Raw genomic sequence first — 18,285 nt, forward strand, 5'->3', positions numbered from 1 at the left:
AAGACTCACTCAACATCATACTACAAGTAGCAGAGCCAGAACTTGACCCCCTGCCTCCTGCCTCCTATTCTAACATGACTTTCCCCTTCCTTGTTTTAAGAAAACTGGAAGCCCTATTCTCTCCATGCTTCAAGTTCTAAGCCACAAAGAGATGTGGCAATGGAAACCCTAAGGGCATCTGTCTTCATTAAACCAACAGCTTCCATTACCCAAATCAAGTTATTTATATTATGTGGCCATTGCACAGTGGCTGCATAAAAGAAGGTGTAATAGATGCTGAAATCAAGCCATAGCTCCCTCTCCTGCTGACTTGGCACCTGAATCTTTGAAGCACCAATGGACCATCTTGCACCTGGGAATCCTGCCATCCAAGCAGATGGCTTGAGTCAAACAGGCAAGAGTGAATCAAGGAGGCTCAGGGAGGCCCCGATGCCAGGCCAGGTAACCCTCCTGCACTTTCTTGCTCTCACTGTGGGCTTTGGCTGAGTGAGAAAACCAGCTAAGGCAATGGATGTGGAGATCCAGGGAAGAGTAGAGTGAGACATAGATGATGGGGTCAATGCCAGACAGGATCCATGGCGTCTGGAGGCTCAGGAAGGTAGGTGAATGCAATGGAGTGCATAGGATGTAGCGCTTGGGCCTAGTCTTAGAGGAAAGAGAAGGTGGGCATGAGTTACCTTTTCTGTCCCATTCATTCTCCATTTGGGGAGGTACATGTGTCCAAGCTTAGCACAATATGTTGTTCATTCCTGGATTCCAAAATGGAGTGTTGGCCAATGACCAAGAACCTAGCTGGGCAAAGCAGTGTAGCAAAGACCACAGATTCTAGAACTAATAAGAGCTGAGTTCCATATAACGAAATACCAATGCCAAACAAACACACTGCCATCCAGTTGATTGTGTGATCTTTGCTACTTTGCCTCATGGCGATCCTATAGGACAGAGTAGAACTGCTCCATAGGAATTCCAAGGCTAAATCTTTACTGGAACAAACAGCCTTACCTTTCTGGAGTGGCTGGTGGGTTTGAACTGCTGACCTTGCCGTTAGCAGCTCAGTGCTTAACCCCCTGCACCACCAGGGTTCCTGATCTTGGACAAGTCACTTAACAACTATGAGATGGTTAGGGGGGGGAGGGGGGGCGGGGCACAGAACGATAATGATCGTGATGATTTGTTGTTGTCCCTCTGAGCTGATTCTCTGATTGTCAGATCAGTTCTGGGTTCCAAGAAAAGGAACATTCTATTCTAATCTGATTATTTTGATTACATAGTACAGAAAGCTTTGGGGCATAAAGCATGAAGGCATTTATATAGAATATTCACATAATTTGGGTAAACTTGACTTAGGTAAAAGAACATTTAGGATCGGAGCTGGGCAGTCATAGGGCTAGAATAAACTATTGTTTTTAGGCTTTTAAAAAACAATACTATTGCTGTTGCGTCAATTCTGACCCATGTTTTACAGAGTAGAACTGAGCAACAGAGAGGTTTATTGATTGTCATCTTTATGGAAGCAGATTGCTAGCCCTTTCTTGTGTAGTATGACCAGGTGGTTCAAACCACCAAGTTTTGGGTAGATGTTGTTGGTAAGTGTCAACTGACTCATAGCAGCCCCATGAGTATAGTGTTTCCAAGGAGCTGCTGTTGGGTTTAAAAAGCAACCTTTTGGTAAGCAGTCCAGTGCTTATCATACAGCACCACACCAGGACTCCTTTGGATAGTAGCTGAGTGGGAGAGCCTGTGTACTTCAGAGCAGAACTGTGTTCTGGGAGGTTTTCAGCAGCTGTAATAGGCATTGCAAGGTGATCTTAAAGTTAGGCTGGGGTAGAAAGTAAAGAGAAGTTAGAGGCCATGAAAGGATTTTCTATGAAGATGTCAGCACATTAAGATACAATCATGGAGGCTGGCGAGAAAATAGGAAGTGCTCCTTCAAACATGTGGTTCGATGCTGGGCTCTAAGTAACAGAGCTGATATATAACGCTATGATTTATGGGAATGGTAGGAAAGGCTGTTTAGAGGAATGCACCCAGAGTGAACATTCTTGTGGTGCTGGGGTCAACATTTGATTAGAACCAAGATAGACCTGGGTATGCGGTGGCATCATGAAGGGGATACTGGGGGCCCCGACAACACTGAGTGACATCTACAGATGGGGTGACATGAAAATGATCTCCTGGAAATTTTTCATACAGTGTTTCCGAAGAAATGTCTTATTTCTTATAAAAGAATATCCTTGTAGTTAGTTGTAACATAAAGTGTGTTTTTGTTAAGTCCAGTATACCCTCAAGGCTACTTTACTGGTGTGGCGCTGTGGGTTAACGCACCAGACTGCAAAGCCATTTGAACTGCAAGGTCGGCCCTTCAAGCTCACCAGGTGCTCCTGGGAAACCCTACACAGGGTCGCTATGGGTCAGAATCGACTCGATGGCACTTAACAACAGCAACACAATACCCTCTGGTTTGAGCTGTCATTATTGCCCAATTACAATGATGCTTCGAATCACGTGGTTTCGTCTGCAGGCGCTACAAGCTGAAACTGTTCTCATTGCCGTGAATGTTTAATCGTCGCTGATTTTGTCAGATTTTCTCATATTTTAGCTACAATATTGTGAATTGACTCCATAGCAGTGACAGTATCATTTGTGAACCTACATCAAAACATTTTTGAGAATGAAATAATAATTTAAGGAAAGGAAGGAGAAAACTTTTTTAAAAAGCTTCTGTTCAGTTACTAATAATGGCGCCGTGGAATAAGCACGGGACTTCTACCTCGTCTTTCTACCACCAGCCACTAAGTGGGAGAAAGATGAGGCTGTCTGTCCCCATTAGTATTTACAGTCTCAGAACCCTAGGAAGCAGTTCCACTCTGTTCTTTAGGGTGGCTACGAGTCAAAATCACCTCAGCGGAGGTGGGTTTGTTTTGAGATTAATAACGTTGTAATTCAATGTAGAAAGATATTGCAAAATAATGTTGTTGCTAGCATTCATATACTTTAAGAAATATGCCATTTAAGCAACTTACAACTACATCACGTATTACTCTAGACTTCAAATTGATAAACTAAACATGACTAAGGATTCTGTATAAGGAACTCTGGTAACATAGTGATTAGTCTGGCTCCTAACCTCAGGGTCAGCCATTCCACGGGAGAAAGATGAGTCTTTCTGTTCCCATAAAGATTTACAGCCTCAGAAACCCTATACAGGGTAGCTATGAGTCAGAACCGACTCCACAGCACATCAATAGCACCAAGGATTCTGTACGGTCTATGGGGCAGATGACACCACAAGTCACTGCCCTGGGTAATACTAACCCTAGTGATGTCACTATGGATATGGATGTTCTGCTATGTATATACCGTGTGGTACTAAGAAGAGACTTTATCTCTTGAAGGCTGTTTCCCTTCTGGAAAACGGAATCTAAAGGTTTCCCTGCCTCCCCACACAGGGTGGGTTTGCCCTATTCCAGGAGGATCTGAGTATATTGCAGTGCATGTAAATGCTGGCCTCTGGAGTTGTGCAGTGCACAATCTATGCAACCGTACATAACAGCCCTGGATGCTAAAATGTTCTGTATAGTGAACTCTGAAACCATCTTCAGAGGGAGAGGGACAGAGCTCATTCAACTTCTCATTCCCTAAAGACTTCTGAGTAGGCTTCCGCCTTCCAGGCGCCCCCCCCCCCCTTGAAAGCAGATTTACCAAGCTGTAAAGCTAATTTGGGGCCAACCACCTTGGAAATTAATGCATACTATGTGAAATCAGGCTGAGTTTTCCAGGGCTTGGGGAAGGGAAATTTGCCTAATTTATGGCATAAATAAAAAAGGATATGCTAAAACCAATTTGCATACTTTTGTTTCAACTGGGATTAAAAACAAATTTTTGGCTGTTTTCTTTTTTATATATATATAGAAAACCGAAAACCTCTCTTGTTCTTTCAAATGTGTGACCTTGGCACGTTACTTAATTCTCTCTAGAGAATTCAATTGTTTCAATTACGAAACCAGTTGCCATTAAGTCAAGTTAGACTCATGGAGACCCCATGTGTATCAGAGTAGAACTGTACTCCATAGGGTTTTCAATGGCAGATGTTTCAGAAGTAAATCACCAGGACTTTTTTCTGAGGTGCTTTTGGGTAGACTTGATCCTCCAACCATTCTGATAGTAGCCAGATGCACCACTCGAGAGACTCCAGCTGTGAGTTGTTATTATTGTCAAGTGCTGTCCACTTAGTTCCAGCTCAGAGTGACCCTGTATAGGGTTTCCAAGGAGTGGCTGGTGAGCATGAACTGCTGACCTTGCAGTCCAGCACATTATCCCGCAGTGCCACACCAGAACTCCTCAACTATGAGAAAGGATGATAAATGGACGTAGAGCCCTGGTGTGGCTCTGTAGGATAAGCACTGGGCTACTAACCACAAGGTCAAACTCAGCAACCACTCCTCAGAAACCCTATACAAGGTCATATGAGTAGGAACTGACTGAATGGCATTTAACAATAATATAGTACTTATGAGCCTGAGTGAAGCAAAAGGAGGCCTGGGGGCATAATTAAGCATTGGGCTGCTAACTGCAAGGTCAGGGGTCCAAACCCACCAGCTGCTCCATAGGAGAACAATGAGGCTCCCTGCGCCCCTAAAGACTGACAGTCTCAGACATTCTCAGGGGTTGTTCTGCTCTATAGGGTCACCCGGAATCAGAAATGACAGTAGGTTTGGGTATTTTGGGTTTGGGTGGAGCAAGGATTCTGCTATTAGTTGCTTACCTAAAGAGTCGTAGTTAGAATCCACTCAGCAGTACCACAAAAGAAAGGTCTGGCAATCACTTCTGTAAAGATGACAGCCCCAGGAAAACGTAGCAGTTCCGTAGTGTACCACGTGGGGTCACCATGAATCAAAACGGACTTGATGGCAGTGGGTTTTTTGTTTGTTTTTTAAAAATTTCTTGTACATGTAAGGAATATACATATTAACATACAATATCATCTAGTACCATAGTGGTTACAAGTCAGGCTGCTAGCCTCAAGGTCAGCAGTTCGAAACTACCAGCCACTCCGTGGGAGAAAGATGAGGCTTTCTGCTCCCATAACAATTTACAGCCTCAGAAACCTTCTTCAGGGTTGCTATGAGTGAGAACCTGATCCACGGCACACCATCACCACCACCACCACACCACTACCACCATCATCATCATTAATTAGTGTTCCTAGTCTTGCACATAATTCTACAGAAAATGCAGAAAGACACAAGATCATTGTGCACCCACATAAAACCTAGACTCCTGCAAAAAACAAGTGCGTAGTCCCTGTGCCATCGATGCAAATGTATAGAATCCTTTATCCCTTTCTAAATACTGAGATCCTCAAAGGCAGGGACTATAGCTTATTTCTCTTTCAACCCCCGCCTTTCAACATTTCATCGACCACATCATATTAGCTCAAGAAATATAGTTGTTGAATGAAGGAAGGCTGAAGACGAATCATTCTTAATTGACAGTTGCTGCCAAGTGAATTGAGACTTATGACTGTCCCATGAGTGAAAGAGAGGAGCTGTGCTCCACAGACTTCTCAGTGGCTGCGATCTTTCAGAAGCAGATTCCCCAGGCCTTTCTTTTAAGGCCTTTCTTTCTTTTGGATTTGAACCACAAACCCCTCAGTTAGTAGTCCATCTTTAAGTCACTTAGGCCACCCAAAGACTTGTAACCATTTTTAGTTATTGTTGTTGTTAAGGACCGTGGAGTCGGTTCCGACTCATAGTGATCCTGCACAGGGTTTCTGAGGCTGTAAATCTTTACAGGAGCAGAATGCCTCATCTTTTTCCCACGGAACTATTGGTAGTTTTGAACTGCTGACCTTGAGGTTGGCAGCCCGACTCATAACCACTATGCTACGAGAGCTCCTTAGGATGCTTAATATCAGCATGCAAGGCTATGCATGGTTGCTTTCCCTATCGACTAGGAAGTCCTCGGTGCTGCGTCCCTAACGTCTAGCTCCTGACCCCTGGAGCAGTCAGCAGGTACTCACTGGGAGTCACAGAACTTAAAGTCAGACAGGACTTTGTCTAAATCCCAGGTTTATCACTTACTAGCTACAAATCAAGGAACCCTGATGGCACAGTGGTTAAGCACCCAGATGCTAACCAAAGGGGTGCCAGTTCAAACCCATCCGTCATTCCATAGGAGAAAGCTATGGTAATCTGATTCTATAAAGGTTGTTGTTGTTGTTGTGTGCCTTTGAGTCGGTTCCAACCCATAGAGACCCTGTATAGGGTTTTCTAGGAGTGACTGGTGAGCTTGAACTGGCAATCTTGCCATTCAAACCAACTTTGCAGTCCAGCACGTTAACCCCATGGGGCTGTTCTACTTAAAATCAACTCAGCAGCAAAATGACTTGTTTGGGGTTTGGGTTTGGCTTGAGCATGGTGCTCATTTTCTCTTTTGTGAATTAGGGAAAATATAATGGTGCCTTTTCCATCCAGTTGACCCAAGACACACATAGGAATTTTCCATTGAGAGCTGCCACACAAAGTAGGCGCTCAATATAGACACTGCTATGAGTCCTGATGTGGTGCTGCAGGATAATGCACTGGACTACAAGGTCAGTTTAACAACAACAATGAGCAAACCAATAGATGGCCTTTGATGGAGAAAGCAGGACTTGGTGTGCTGTAGTCAGCTAGGAGAGGTTTCAGAATGTCACGAGCCCCACAGATAAAACATTCTGTGGAAATTCAGGGAAGAATGTTGACTTCACAACCTGACCCATCTGCACTTGGTGTCCCAATTTACTGTATTTTGTGATCTTGTACAATACAACTGAGGTTCCCAGAAGAAGACAGAGCTCCAGGTGAGTGAATCTTTCCTTTGTTGGCTAATGTTTGATGACCAAGGTCCATCTAGACCCTGGACACACGAGGAGACCACTTGGGCATTGTCTATTCTCCATGGGCAGCCTTCTAGTGAGGAGCACCCAGGGAGGAAACATCCTGGATATATGTGTTCATCTCTCCATTTTGCCCCCTCCCTATTTCCTGGAAAGACAGAGAAGGAATCAAATTCCAGTAATGTATGAGACTCGCTGCTGTGGCTTCACCCACAGAATCTTACTTAACTCACATCAGAAACTTATAAGGAGACTGATTGTTTCAATGTTCTCTATTATTATGTGTCCCCGTGTGCACAGCAGAATGATTCTTTACAGTGTTCAACATCACCTTCTTTCAAAGCAGACCACTAGGCCTGTCCTCCAAGATGCCTGTGGGTAGGTTTGAAGCTTTCTGCTAATAGTCCAGCACTTAACCATTTGTGCCACCCAGAGGCAGAGACTTTGGCTATGACTATGTGGCGCTATGGGTTAATGCACCGGACAGCAAAGCAATTTGAACTGCAAGATTGGCAGTTCAAGCTCACCAGTCACTCCTCGGAAACCCTATACAGGGTCACTATGGGTTGGAACTGACTCAACAGCACTTAACTACAACAGAAACTGAGGCTCAGATGGTTAAACAGTGGTGGAGCTTGGATTCACTCATTCATTTATTTATTCATCGTTCATTTAAGACATCTACTCTTGGAGTCCTAGTGTGACACTATGGGTTAATGCACTAGACTGCAAGGTCAGATTGAACTGCAAGGTCAGCAGTTCAAGCTCACCCGCCACTGCTCATAAATCCTATAGAGGGACGCTGTGAGTTAGAACCAAATCGACAGCACTTAATAACAACAACATTCCTACTCTTGATGCATTAAACTAAAGACCATTAAACTAAAGGAAGAAAGCAAAAGGCCATTGAGAAGACAAGAAAGAAGGGAAAGACCAAAATGGATGTCAGAAGAGTCTCTGAAACTTGTTCTCCAGTGTAGAGATGCTAAAGTAAGTGGAAGAAATGAAGAGGTAAAAGAACTAAATAGAAAATTTCAAATGGCAGCTCGAGAAGACAAAGTCAAATATTATAACAAAATGTGCAAGAACCTGAAGTTAGAAAGTCAAAAGGAAAGAACATGTTCAGCATTTCTCAAGCTGAGGGAACTGAAGAAAACATTTAAGCCTTAACTTTTAATACTGAAGGATTCTGTGGGGAAAATTGTGAATGATGCAGAAAACATCAAAGCAAGATGGAAGGACTACAGAGTCACTGTACAAAAAAGAAATGGTCGATGTTCAACCATTTCAAGAAGTAGCATGTAATCAAGAACCAAGGAAGGAAGTCCAAGGTGCACTGAAGGCATTGGCAAAGAACAAGGCACTGGGAATTGATGGAATACAAATTGAAATCTTTCAACAAACTGATGCAGCGCTAGAGGCAGTTACTCATCCAACTCAAATAATTCGAGAAACTGGATTACTACCTGGTCAACTGACTGGAAGAGATCCATATTTGTGCCCATTCCAAAGAGAGGTGACCCAGCAGAATTCAGAAATCATCAAAATTTTACTTGCATGTGATACTAATGATGCTGCATTATCATTAATATCATATGCAAGTAAAATGTTGATGATTTCCGAATTTTACTTGCATGTGAATTTACTTGCATGCAATTTATTTGCATGTGAAAATTTTACTTGCATGCGACATTAACAGTAAAATTTTGCTAAAGATAATTAAAAAACGGTTGCAACCATACATTGATAGAGAACTTCCAGAGGCTGAAACTGGATTCAGTAGAGAACATGGAATGAGGGACCTCATTGCCGACATCAGATGGATCTTGGCTAAAAGATAGAGAATACTAGAAAGGTGTTTTGATATTGTTAAGAACCATTGAGTCAGTTCCGACTCATAGCAACCCTGCATAGGGTTTCTGGGAGCAGCTAGTGATCTTGAACTGCTGATTCAAACCGACCTTGCAGTCCATCGCATTAACCCACAGCCCCAAACCAGGACTCCAGAAAGATCTTTACCTGTGCTTTATTGACTACACAAAGGTTTTCAATTGTGTAGATCATGACAAGCTCTGACCAACATTGTGGAGAATGACTATCCCGGAACACTTAATTGTGCTTATGAGGAAACTGTACATAGACCAAGAGGCAGTTGTTCGAACAGAACAAGGGAACACTGAGTGGTTTAAATTAGGAAAGGTGTGCACCAGGGTTGTACTCTTTCACCATATTTGTTCAATCTGTACGCTGAGCAGATAAATTGAGAAACTGGATTACATGAAGAAAAATGTGGCATCAGGGTTGGAGGAAAACTCATTAGATCAGATGATACAACCTTGCTCACTGAAAGCAAAGAAGACTTAAAATACTAACTTATGAAGATCAAAGACCACAAACTTCAGTATGGGTTGTACCTCAATATAAAGAAAATAAAAATCCTCACTACTGGACCAATAAACAACATCAAGGTAAACAGAGAAAAGATTGAAATAGTCAAAGACTTCATTTTGCTTGGATCAACTATCAACACTCATGGAAGCAGCAGTCAGGAAATCAAATGATGCATTGCATTAAGCAAATCAGTTGCACAAGACCTCTTTAAAGTGTTCAAGAGCAAAGATATCAGTCTGAGGACTAAGGTGCACCTGACCCAAGTCATAGTATTTTCAGTAAACTAGTATTCATGTGAAAGTTGGACAGCAAATAAGGAAGACCATAGAAGAACTTATGCATTTGAGTTATGGTGCTAGAGGAGAATATTGAAAGTACTGTGGACAGCCAAAAGAACAACGCAATCTGTGTTGGAAGAAGTACAACCAGTTCCTTGGAAACCAGGATGGTTAGACTTTGTCTCTCATATTCCAGACGTATTATCAGAATGGGCCAGTCCCTGGAGAAAGACATCATGTTTGGTAAAGTGGAGAGTTAGAGAAAGAGAGGAAGACCGCCAATGAGATGGATTGGCACAGTGGCAGCAGCAATGGACTTACTTGTAGCAATGATTGTGAGGATGGTGCGGGACCAGGCAGTGTTTCACTCTGTTGTACATAAGGTCACTGTGAGTCGGTACCAACTTGATGGCACCTAACAACAACAACAGCAACAACAAATCCTTACTGTAGCCAGGCAGTGGTTGGTAGGTACTAGGACTACTAGCTGCATTAAAAATCTTGTTTTGTCCTCAAGAACTTGGCATCTAACCATTCTTCAAATGTAGATGAAATACGAGTGCAAGTTTTTGTCTTTTCTCCCCTCCCGTGTCCCATGTCACCCCGATGACATTCAACCAGGGGGCAGATCTTCTGAAAGAACCAGGGGTGAAGACAGTGAATTCCCAGGGCCTTGACCCATAATATTGTTCCCATAATCTTGTTTGGGGAGTCCTGATGGCACTGTAGAATAAGCTCTGGACTGCTAACCACAAGGTTAGTGATGCAAACCCGCCAACCTCTCCTGGAGAGAAAGAGGAGGTTCTCAGCTCCTATAAAGATTCACAGCCTTAGAAACCCTATGCAGGGTCACTATGTTGGAACCAACTTGACGGTACCTAAAAACAACAGCAATAATACTGTTTTGGTATCTAAACAAAGTAAGCTGGTTTGGTTTCACCCACCTGCATTTCTAGAGGGGAAAAAACAAAAAATCTTGTTGCTGCTTTATTAATGGGCTAAATAAATGTATCCTTTTAAGAAAAGCAAAAATCCAAACCCACTGCCTTCAAGTTGCTTCTGATGCATAGTGACCTTATAGGACAGATTAGAACTGCTCCATAGGTTTTCCGAGGCTATACATGCTTTAAAAAGCAGACTGCCTCATCTTTCTCCCACAGCGACTGGTGGGATCAAACGTTTTGGTTACCAGTCCAAATGCTTACCCCACTCTACCACCAGGATTTCTTACTCCAATCCATAACAACCTATAGAGGACAGAGCAGAACTGCTTCCTGCAGTTTCCTAGTCTGTTGATCTTTACAAAAGCAGAAAACCTCATCGCTCTCTATAGGAGCAGCTGGTGGGTGCGAGCCATTGACCTTGTGGTTAGCAGCCCAATACCTAAACCATGATGCCGCTGGGGTGTCTGTCCCTTTAAGAGAAGCTTCAATAATTATCCTGGACTTCACAGGGAGAGACGAGAGCTCCTGCCAGGCCTGCCAAGAGCAGCGCTACTGACTTCAATTATCTCAACAATATGTTGGTGTTTTGTGCTCTTGCGCACACGGGAAAATATACCCAGAGTAGAATTGCAGGGAATTATTTCACTGCAGCGGAGTTTCTGTGTAGACATAAATAATATGGAAACTATTTCCATAAAACACCAACTTGGACAATCAGTTAATGAGGTTTAGCCCCCAAAATTAATTCTTTCAGATCCTGGAATAGGTTTATTCTAAATTGCAATAACTATACTCATTTACATGTGCATAGCATGTGACAAGAAGACAGAGCATACTTTGTGTGATATTAAATTCTCACAGACATCTTTGGGGGGAGGGCTTGTATATGGAAAGCCAGTCCTATTGCAGATGAAGAAACTGAGGGTCTGAGAGAACCCCTGCATTTATGATATTATTTTAAATAGAAAAGAGAGTTGAATACAGAGTCTCTAACTCCAAGTGGAGGGTTGCCATCCCACTTTGAAAGTCCTGAGACCTCATTCTCAAAGCCTGATTTTCTTGTTATTGTTGTTAAGTGCCGTCGAGTCCATTTCAACCCATAGTGATGCCATATGAGGTTTCCAAGGAGCAGCTGGTGAGCTTAAAGTACCAACCTTGCAGTTCAAATGACTTTGCAGTCTGACACATTAACCCACACTGCCACACCAGGACTTCTGATCTTCTTAGCGTAACCCAAAAGAAACTGGATCTGAAAAAGCCACAGGGGTCAGCTTGGTCAGCATTTACCCTCCCCCTCCTGATCACTAGATGTTTAAATTGTTCTTGTAGTTAAGTGCCATCGAGTCGGTTCCTACTCATAGCTATCCTGTATAGGGTTCCGAGGAATGGCTGGTGAGTTTGAACCAACGACCTTGCAATTCAAACCGGCTTTGCGGTTTAGCGCATTATACTGCAGCTCCACATTTGAGTTGTTGTTGTTGTTAAGTAAGTACCGTGGAGTCGGTTCCGACTCATAGCGACCCTGCACAGGGTTTCCAAGGCTGTAAATCTTTACGAGAACAGAACGTCTCATCTTTCTCCCGCGGAACTGCTGATAGTTTCGAACTGCTGACCTTGTGGTTCACAGCCCGATTCATAACCACTACGCTACATCTGAGTAATGGAATGGAAATGACAGCCCACCTCTGCCATGAGAGACATGGTCAGTCTGCCATAAGACACAAGAACAAGAGCCTCCTGGGAACTTTACTGTCTCAGGGGTATTGTGCACATAACAGTAAAACATTGCTGTTGAATTGATTCCAACTCATGGCATCCCCATGTGTGTCAGAGTAGAACTGTGCTCTGCAGGGTTTTTGATGGCTGATTTATCCAAAGTAGGTTGTCAGGATTTTCTTCCTAGGCACCTCTGGGTGTTTTGAACCTCCAACCTTTGGGCTAGCAGTTGAGTTCATTCACAGCTTATACTGCCCAGGGGCTCCACTGTGCACTTGAAAAGGTTGAAAGGGGAATGATAACATTAGGAAGCTTTGCCTTCCTTAAAATAATCAACCCCTTGAGATCTAAAGAGCAGCGCTGACCCAAGGACAAAGCTCAGACAGGTTAGAAAAGACAGAGGAATGGAAACAGGAAACACAGGGAGGACGTGGGATGCGGGATGTGACATTGTGGGGATGGCAACCAATGAGAGGAAGCAAAATGTGCATGGAGTATTGAATGGAAAACTGCTCTGTAAACCTTCACCCAATTTGCAATAAAAATTGTTTAAAAATTAAATAAATAAAAAGGGAGTCCTGAAGAGTTTGAGAACATCTAGAATGTCAGCTGAGTGGGAATCCTTGAGGCAGGCAACCCCATAGTCTGTGGTCTGCCCTACTCTAAGTCTGTAGCTCAGGCTAACAGAAAGCATCAGACTGGGAGTCAGAGACCTACGTTCTGGTATTGACATGACTAGCAAAAATGCCCTCCGGGCTCAATTTTCAACCAACCAATAGACAGGAGTATGAGGGGAAGAATAACACTAGGGAGGTATGAACACCTTAGAACAATCAATCATTTGAGATCTAAAGGGCAGCATTGACCCATGGGCAAAGTTCAGAAGGATTAGGAAAGAAGAAGGAATGGAAACAGGAAACACTGGGAGGAAGTAAGATGAGTGATGTTACATTGAGGGATCCAATCTATGAGATGAAACAAAATGTGTATGAATTGTTGAATGTAAAGCTCGTCTGCTCTGTAAACCTTCACCCAATCACAGTAAAAAAGTGTTTAAAAAAAAAACTTTTTAATTAAAACAATTTTTTTAATTAATTAAAGAAATTGTTGTTTACTTGATTTTGTTAAGTGTCGTCGAGTCTGTTCCGACCCACAGTGACCCTGTTGTATAGGGTTTCCAAGGAGCAGCTGGCAAGCTTGAACTGTCGACATTGCAGTTCAAACGGCTTTGCAGTCTGGCGCATTAATCACATCAGGACTAGTGCCTTTTTTTCTTTGGGGGTAAAATGTGCTGTTTGACTTTGGAGCTGTCTCTGTCCCTCTCTGGGCCTCAGTTCCTCCATGTCTGCATTTAGTGTTCTGTCCCAAATTGGTAGTTTCCAAACCGGCCTGTGAATGAGTCACATGGGGCGCTTCTAATGACTCAGAGATCTGGATTGCCTACCGAGGCGCATCGTCCGATATGAACTTTCCAATTTCTGAAACATTGTGTGACTTGGATGACCCCCTATACCATAACGATTTAATGATTCCTTTGTTTGTAAAAACAACACTAGCAGTTTATCAGATGTTCCCTATATGCCAGACACATGCATACTGTCTCATTTAAGTGGATTGTTGTTGCTGTTAGTTGTTGAGCGGATTTGAACTCATGACGACCCCATGTGTGCAGAGGAGAACTTTGCCTCACAAGGTTTTTAAGTCTGTGACCTTTCAGAAGCAGCTCACCAGGCCTGTCTTCCAAGGCACCTCTGGATGGGTTAGAACTGTCAACTTCTGGCCTGGTTGTTGAGCGCTTAACATTGGGATTCTCAGTCCAGCGAGTAGGGTTATTTTCCCCATTGTACAGTCGTAGCCACTGAGAGTTGGGGAAATCCACATGGCTGGTAAGACCCAGAGCTGGGACTCTGTGGTCCAGGTATGGGCAGGAGTCTATTCCCAGCCCTCCACCCTCCTTCCCTCCAGTGATAGACCTGGTTTCCTTGCTACTCTCTTCCCTGAAAATCTAGTTAACTCTTTTAATGAGCCAAATAAACGTGCCCTGTGAAGTGTGTGATTGATGTCACCCCAGCTTCACGTGAGCTGAGTTCAGGTTGGGTTGCACACCAGTCCTGCCGACCGCCCTGACATGAATTATTGCTACCATCAGCCCTCTCCTCCATCCTGTACCTGTGGAGGACTCACCACAGCTCAGCCAGAGGTCAATCTCCAACGTTTGAGGGCATTTTAAAGTCGGCAAGATGCCACTGTGGGCAGAGAACAGAGAAGGAAATAGACACAGTGAAGTTAAGAGTTAAAGGTGTATTCTACTATGGATACAATGAACAGAGCAGGGCAGGGCTGGCTTGGTGGTAGAATGCATGCAAGCAGGTGACCTGGGTTCAATTCCCAGCCAGTAAACCTCATACACAAGGAGCTCTGGTAGCGTAGTGGTTACGACTCGGGCTGTGAACCGCAAGGTCAGCAGTTCGAAACTACCAGCTGCTCCGCGGGAGAAAGATGAGGCTTTCTACTCCCGTAAAGATTTACACCCTCGGAAACCCTGTACAGGGTCGCTATGAGTCGGTTCCGACTCCACGGCACATAACAACAACAACAACAAACCTCATACACAACCACCACACCCATCTGTCTGTGGAGGCTTGTGTGTAACTCTGACAGGTTTCAGAGGAGCTTCTGGACTAAAAAGGATTAGGAAGAAATGCCTGGCAATCTAATTCTGAAAATTAGCCAGTGACTAGATCACACTGGCACTAATTTACTCTAGACTGTGATCATCAAGTCAACCCTATACAGACTACAGAGTCGCTCTGACTGCACATAATGTAGCCCTGTAGGATAAGCACTGGACTACCAACTGCAAGGTCAGCAGGTTACACCCACCAGTCGCTCCTCAGAAACCCAATACAGCATAAATATTGGACTGCTAACCTCATGGTCAGGAGTTCAAACCCACCAGCCACTCATCTGAGGCTGTCTGTTCCCGTAAAGATTTACAGCCTCGTAATTCCTACGCAGTACTGGAGTTGACTTGATGGCAGAGAGTTTGGAGTTTTATTAAACTAAAGGTTAATGAACATCCCCCTGCCCCAGTGACGCCCCAGAAGAAACACGTGGTAATCTGTTTCTATAAAAATCACAGCCAAGAAAGACTGTGGATCAGTTCCACTCTGTAACACATGAAATCACCATGAGTGGGAATCACTCATGACTGGTTGGTTAGGGACAGGACAGGAAGGAGTTAATCGTACTTCCTCCTCACACAAAATACAAGCTCATCCCTCTAAAGAACCTTTCCAATTCCATTGGCTCAGCCTACCATCCTTGGCAAAATCTTTCCCTTCCGCTTAGAAGGCTGGCTAATGTTCTGAGCCTGTTAAAAGGTCTACAGAAAGCCCAGCCTTTGAACCTTCGGGTGGGTTTGAAGTCTCCAACTCATCTATACCTTTGCTACCTCAAACCTGGCCCGATGCTTTGAAAGCCTTTCTTTGTTCTTCTCCTAGTGGCTAGCACACCAGGAGAAGGAAAGAGTATCAGAGAGGAGAGGGAAAGAATATAAATTGGGCCAACCATGATTAAATCCACCCCTCTCCTCCTTCCAAACCCTGATCAGACTTTACAAAAAGGATCTTACATATTATCACCAGCTCTCGATTTAACGTAGGCCTGGCATTGCTGGGTAAATTAAATGACATTTATAATATAGCTTAACTATAAAAATGTGCTTGGAGCAGAAATCAGACATACCAAGAGTTTCCGGCAAAAGACGTTTTTACAAATGCATGAGCACCTGAACCAATTTGGAGGCCCTGTCATTTTGATTTAGAACTGGAGGAACAGGGCTGATCCCTAAAGAGGAGAAACAATTATCTGGGTGAGAGGAGATTTTAAATTCTGCTTCTTAATCATTGACCTTCCTTGGACTCGAAAACATCATGCAGAGGAGGGGGCTGACGTGGTTAAAGCTGGGACCCTTTCTACCAGTGTAACCCACAAGTCCTGTATGATTCTCACATGCCCCTTCTTCCAGGAAGTCTTCCTGACCTTCCATCCTTGACGAGGAACATCTCATTGGAATATCCACATCCATTTGGCTTATATTGCCTATTGCTACATAGCAAACTACCCCAAACTCAGTAATTTAATTTTTTTTTTTTTTTTTTTACATCAGTTGCTGTTGAGTTGATTCCAACTCATAGCCACCCCACATGTATCAGAGAACTGTTCATTGGCTGTGACAGTTCAGAAGCAGATCACCAGGTCTTTCTTATGCGGTACCTCTGGGTGTATTAGAACCGCCAACCTTTGGTTTAGTAGTTATGTGCTCAATGGTTTGCATACTCCAGGGCTCCACTTAACAACCATTTATTATCTCTCATGATTCTATAGTGTGCCTGGGCTCAGCTAGGATGTTATTCTGTTCCATGTGCTGTTGGACAGAGCCACAATCTTGTGGAGGCTAGGCTAGACTGGAAGGTCCAAGGGATTCACTCACCCACATGTCCATGAGACTTGGCAATCCAACATGGCAGCTCACTTCCAAGAGTGAAGTGAGAGCTGAAGACCCCCTAACGGTCAGTGGCAGAGTTATACACCACCACACATCCAACACAAACCACGAATCCAGCTCAGATTCAAGGGGAGAGGAAAAAGACCCCATCTCCTGCTGTGGGGAGCAGCAGAGACTTTGCATCCAACTATAATCTACTCTCTCTTTTTATTGATTCGTGAGTTATTAAACCATTTATTATTGTGCTATCCTCACCTGTCGGTTTCTGTCTACTTCTCCTGGTGCAAAAGAACTTTTATCTAAGTGACTTCTGCCACCAAGGAGGTGCTGTTAGCTGAGGTTTAATAGAAAAGTCAGAGTCTTACACATTCATTCCAAGTGAGGATTGTGAAATATTGCAGGAACCTAAGGGCCAATATTAGTATTCTTTCATCATAGCAGCAATAGTCATAATGATGATTAATGTTGGTGGTAAGTATTAATAATAGTATCATTCCTGGTGCTCTAGTACTAATAGCTGTTATATTGCCTTACATTTATGCAACATTTGGCCTTTTAAAAAGTATTTTCATTTTGGTTATCTGATTACTCTATCCAACAACCTTGCAAAATGCCCAAGGAGGACTTTTCTCTATACTCTGTAGTTTATAAATGAAGATACCAGTGAGGACAAAAAGGGATGAGAAACGTGTGATGCTCTCTCAGAATGGATATAAATCCATCAGGGACCTAGTATGTTCAGGCACTTTACATGGACTACTTCATTTACTTTTCACAACGATGCTGTGATTGCCGTCATTTTATAAATGGGGAAACTGAGGTTCAGAGAGGTGATGCCTTTTGCATGCTTAATGCCAAGCCTGGGATTTGCTTCTGGGTGTGTCAAATTCATGAGCACTTGATTCCTCCCACCTTTTCATTTGCTGTGAGCTGAGAACACAGATAACATTTCCATTATAAAGACAAACCAAATCCACCACCATGGAGTTGATTCTGACTCAGGACAGAACAGAACTGAGTAGGACAGAGTAGAACTGCTCCCTAGTGTTTCTTAGGTTGTTGTTGTTGTTAAGTGCCATCAAGTCAATTCTGACCCATAACAACCCTGTATAAGGAGCTCTGGTAGCTAGTGGTTACAAATCGGGCTGTGAACCTTAAGGTCAGCGGTTCAAAACTACCAGCCGCTCCGCGGGAGAAAGATGAGGCTTTCTACTCCCATAAAGATTCACACCCTCGGAAACCCTGTACAGGGTCACTATGGGTCGGAACCGACTCGACGGCACTTAACAACAACAACATAGGGTTTTCAAGGAGCAGCTGGTGAGTTTGAACCACCACCTGGTGGGTCAAATCGACTTTGAGGTCCAGGGCTTTATCCCAGAGCGCCATACCAGGAGCACACAGACTCAGTCAGGCTTTCTGAGTTCAAGTACCATCTTTGGCACTTGTCAGCTACATACTACCCTCAGTTATTCAATCTCTCTGTGTTAAGAGAGCCCTGGTAGTGGGTTAAGCATTGGACTGCTAACCACCAGTCACTCCATGGGGAAAAAAGTAGGTTGTCTA

Source organism: Chrysochloris asiatica, unplaced genomic scaffold (assembly GCF_000296735.1).
Source record: "Chrysochloris asiatica unplaced genomic scaffold, ChrAsi1.0 scaffold00128, whole genome shotgun sequence".
Classification (NCBI taxonomy): domain Eukaryota; kingdom Metazoa; phylum Chordata; class Mammalia; order Afrosoricida; family Chrysochloridae; genus Chrysochloris; species Chrysochloris asiatica.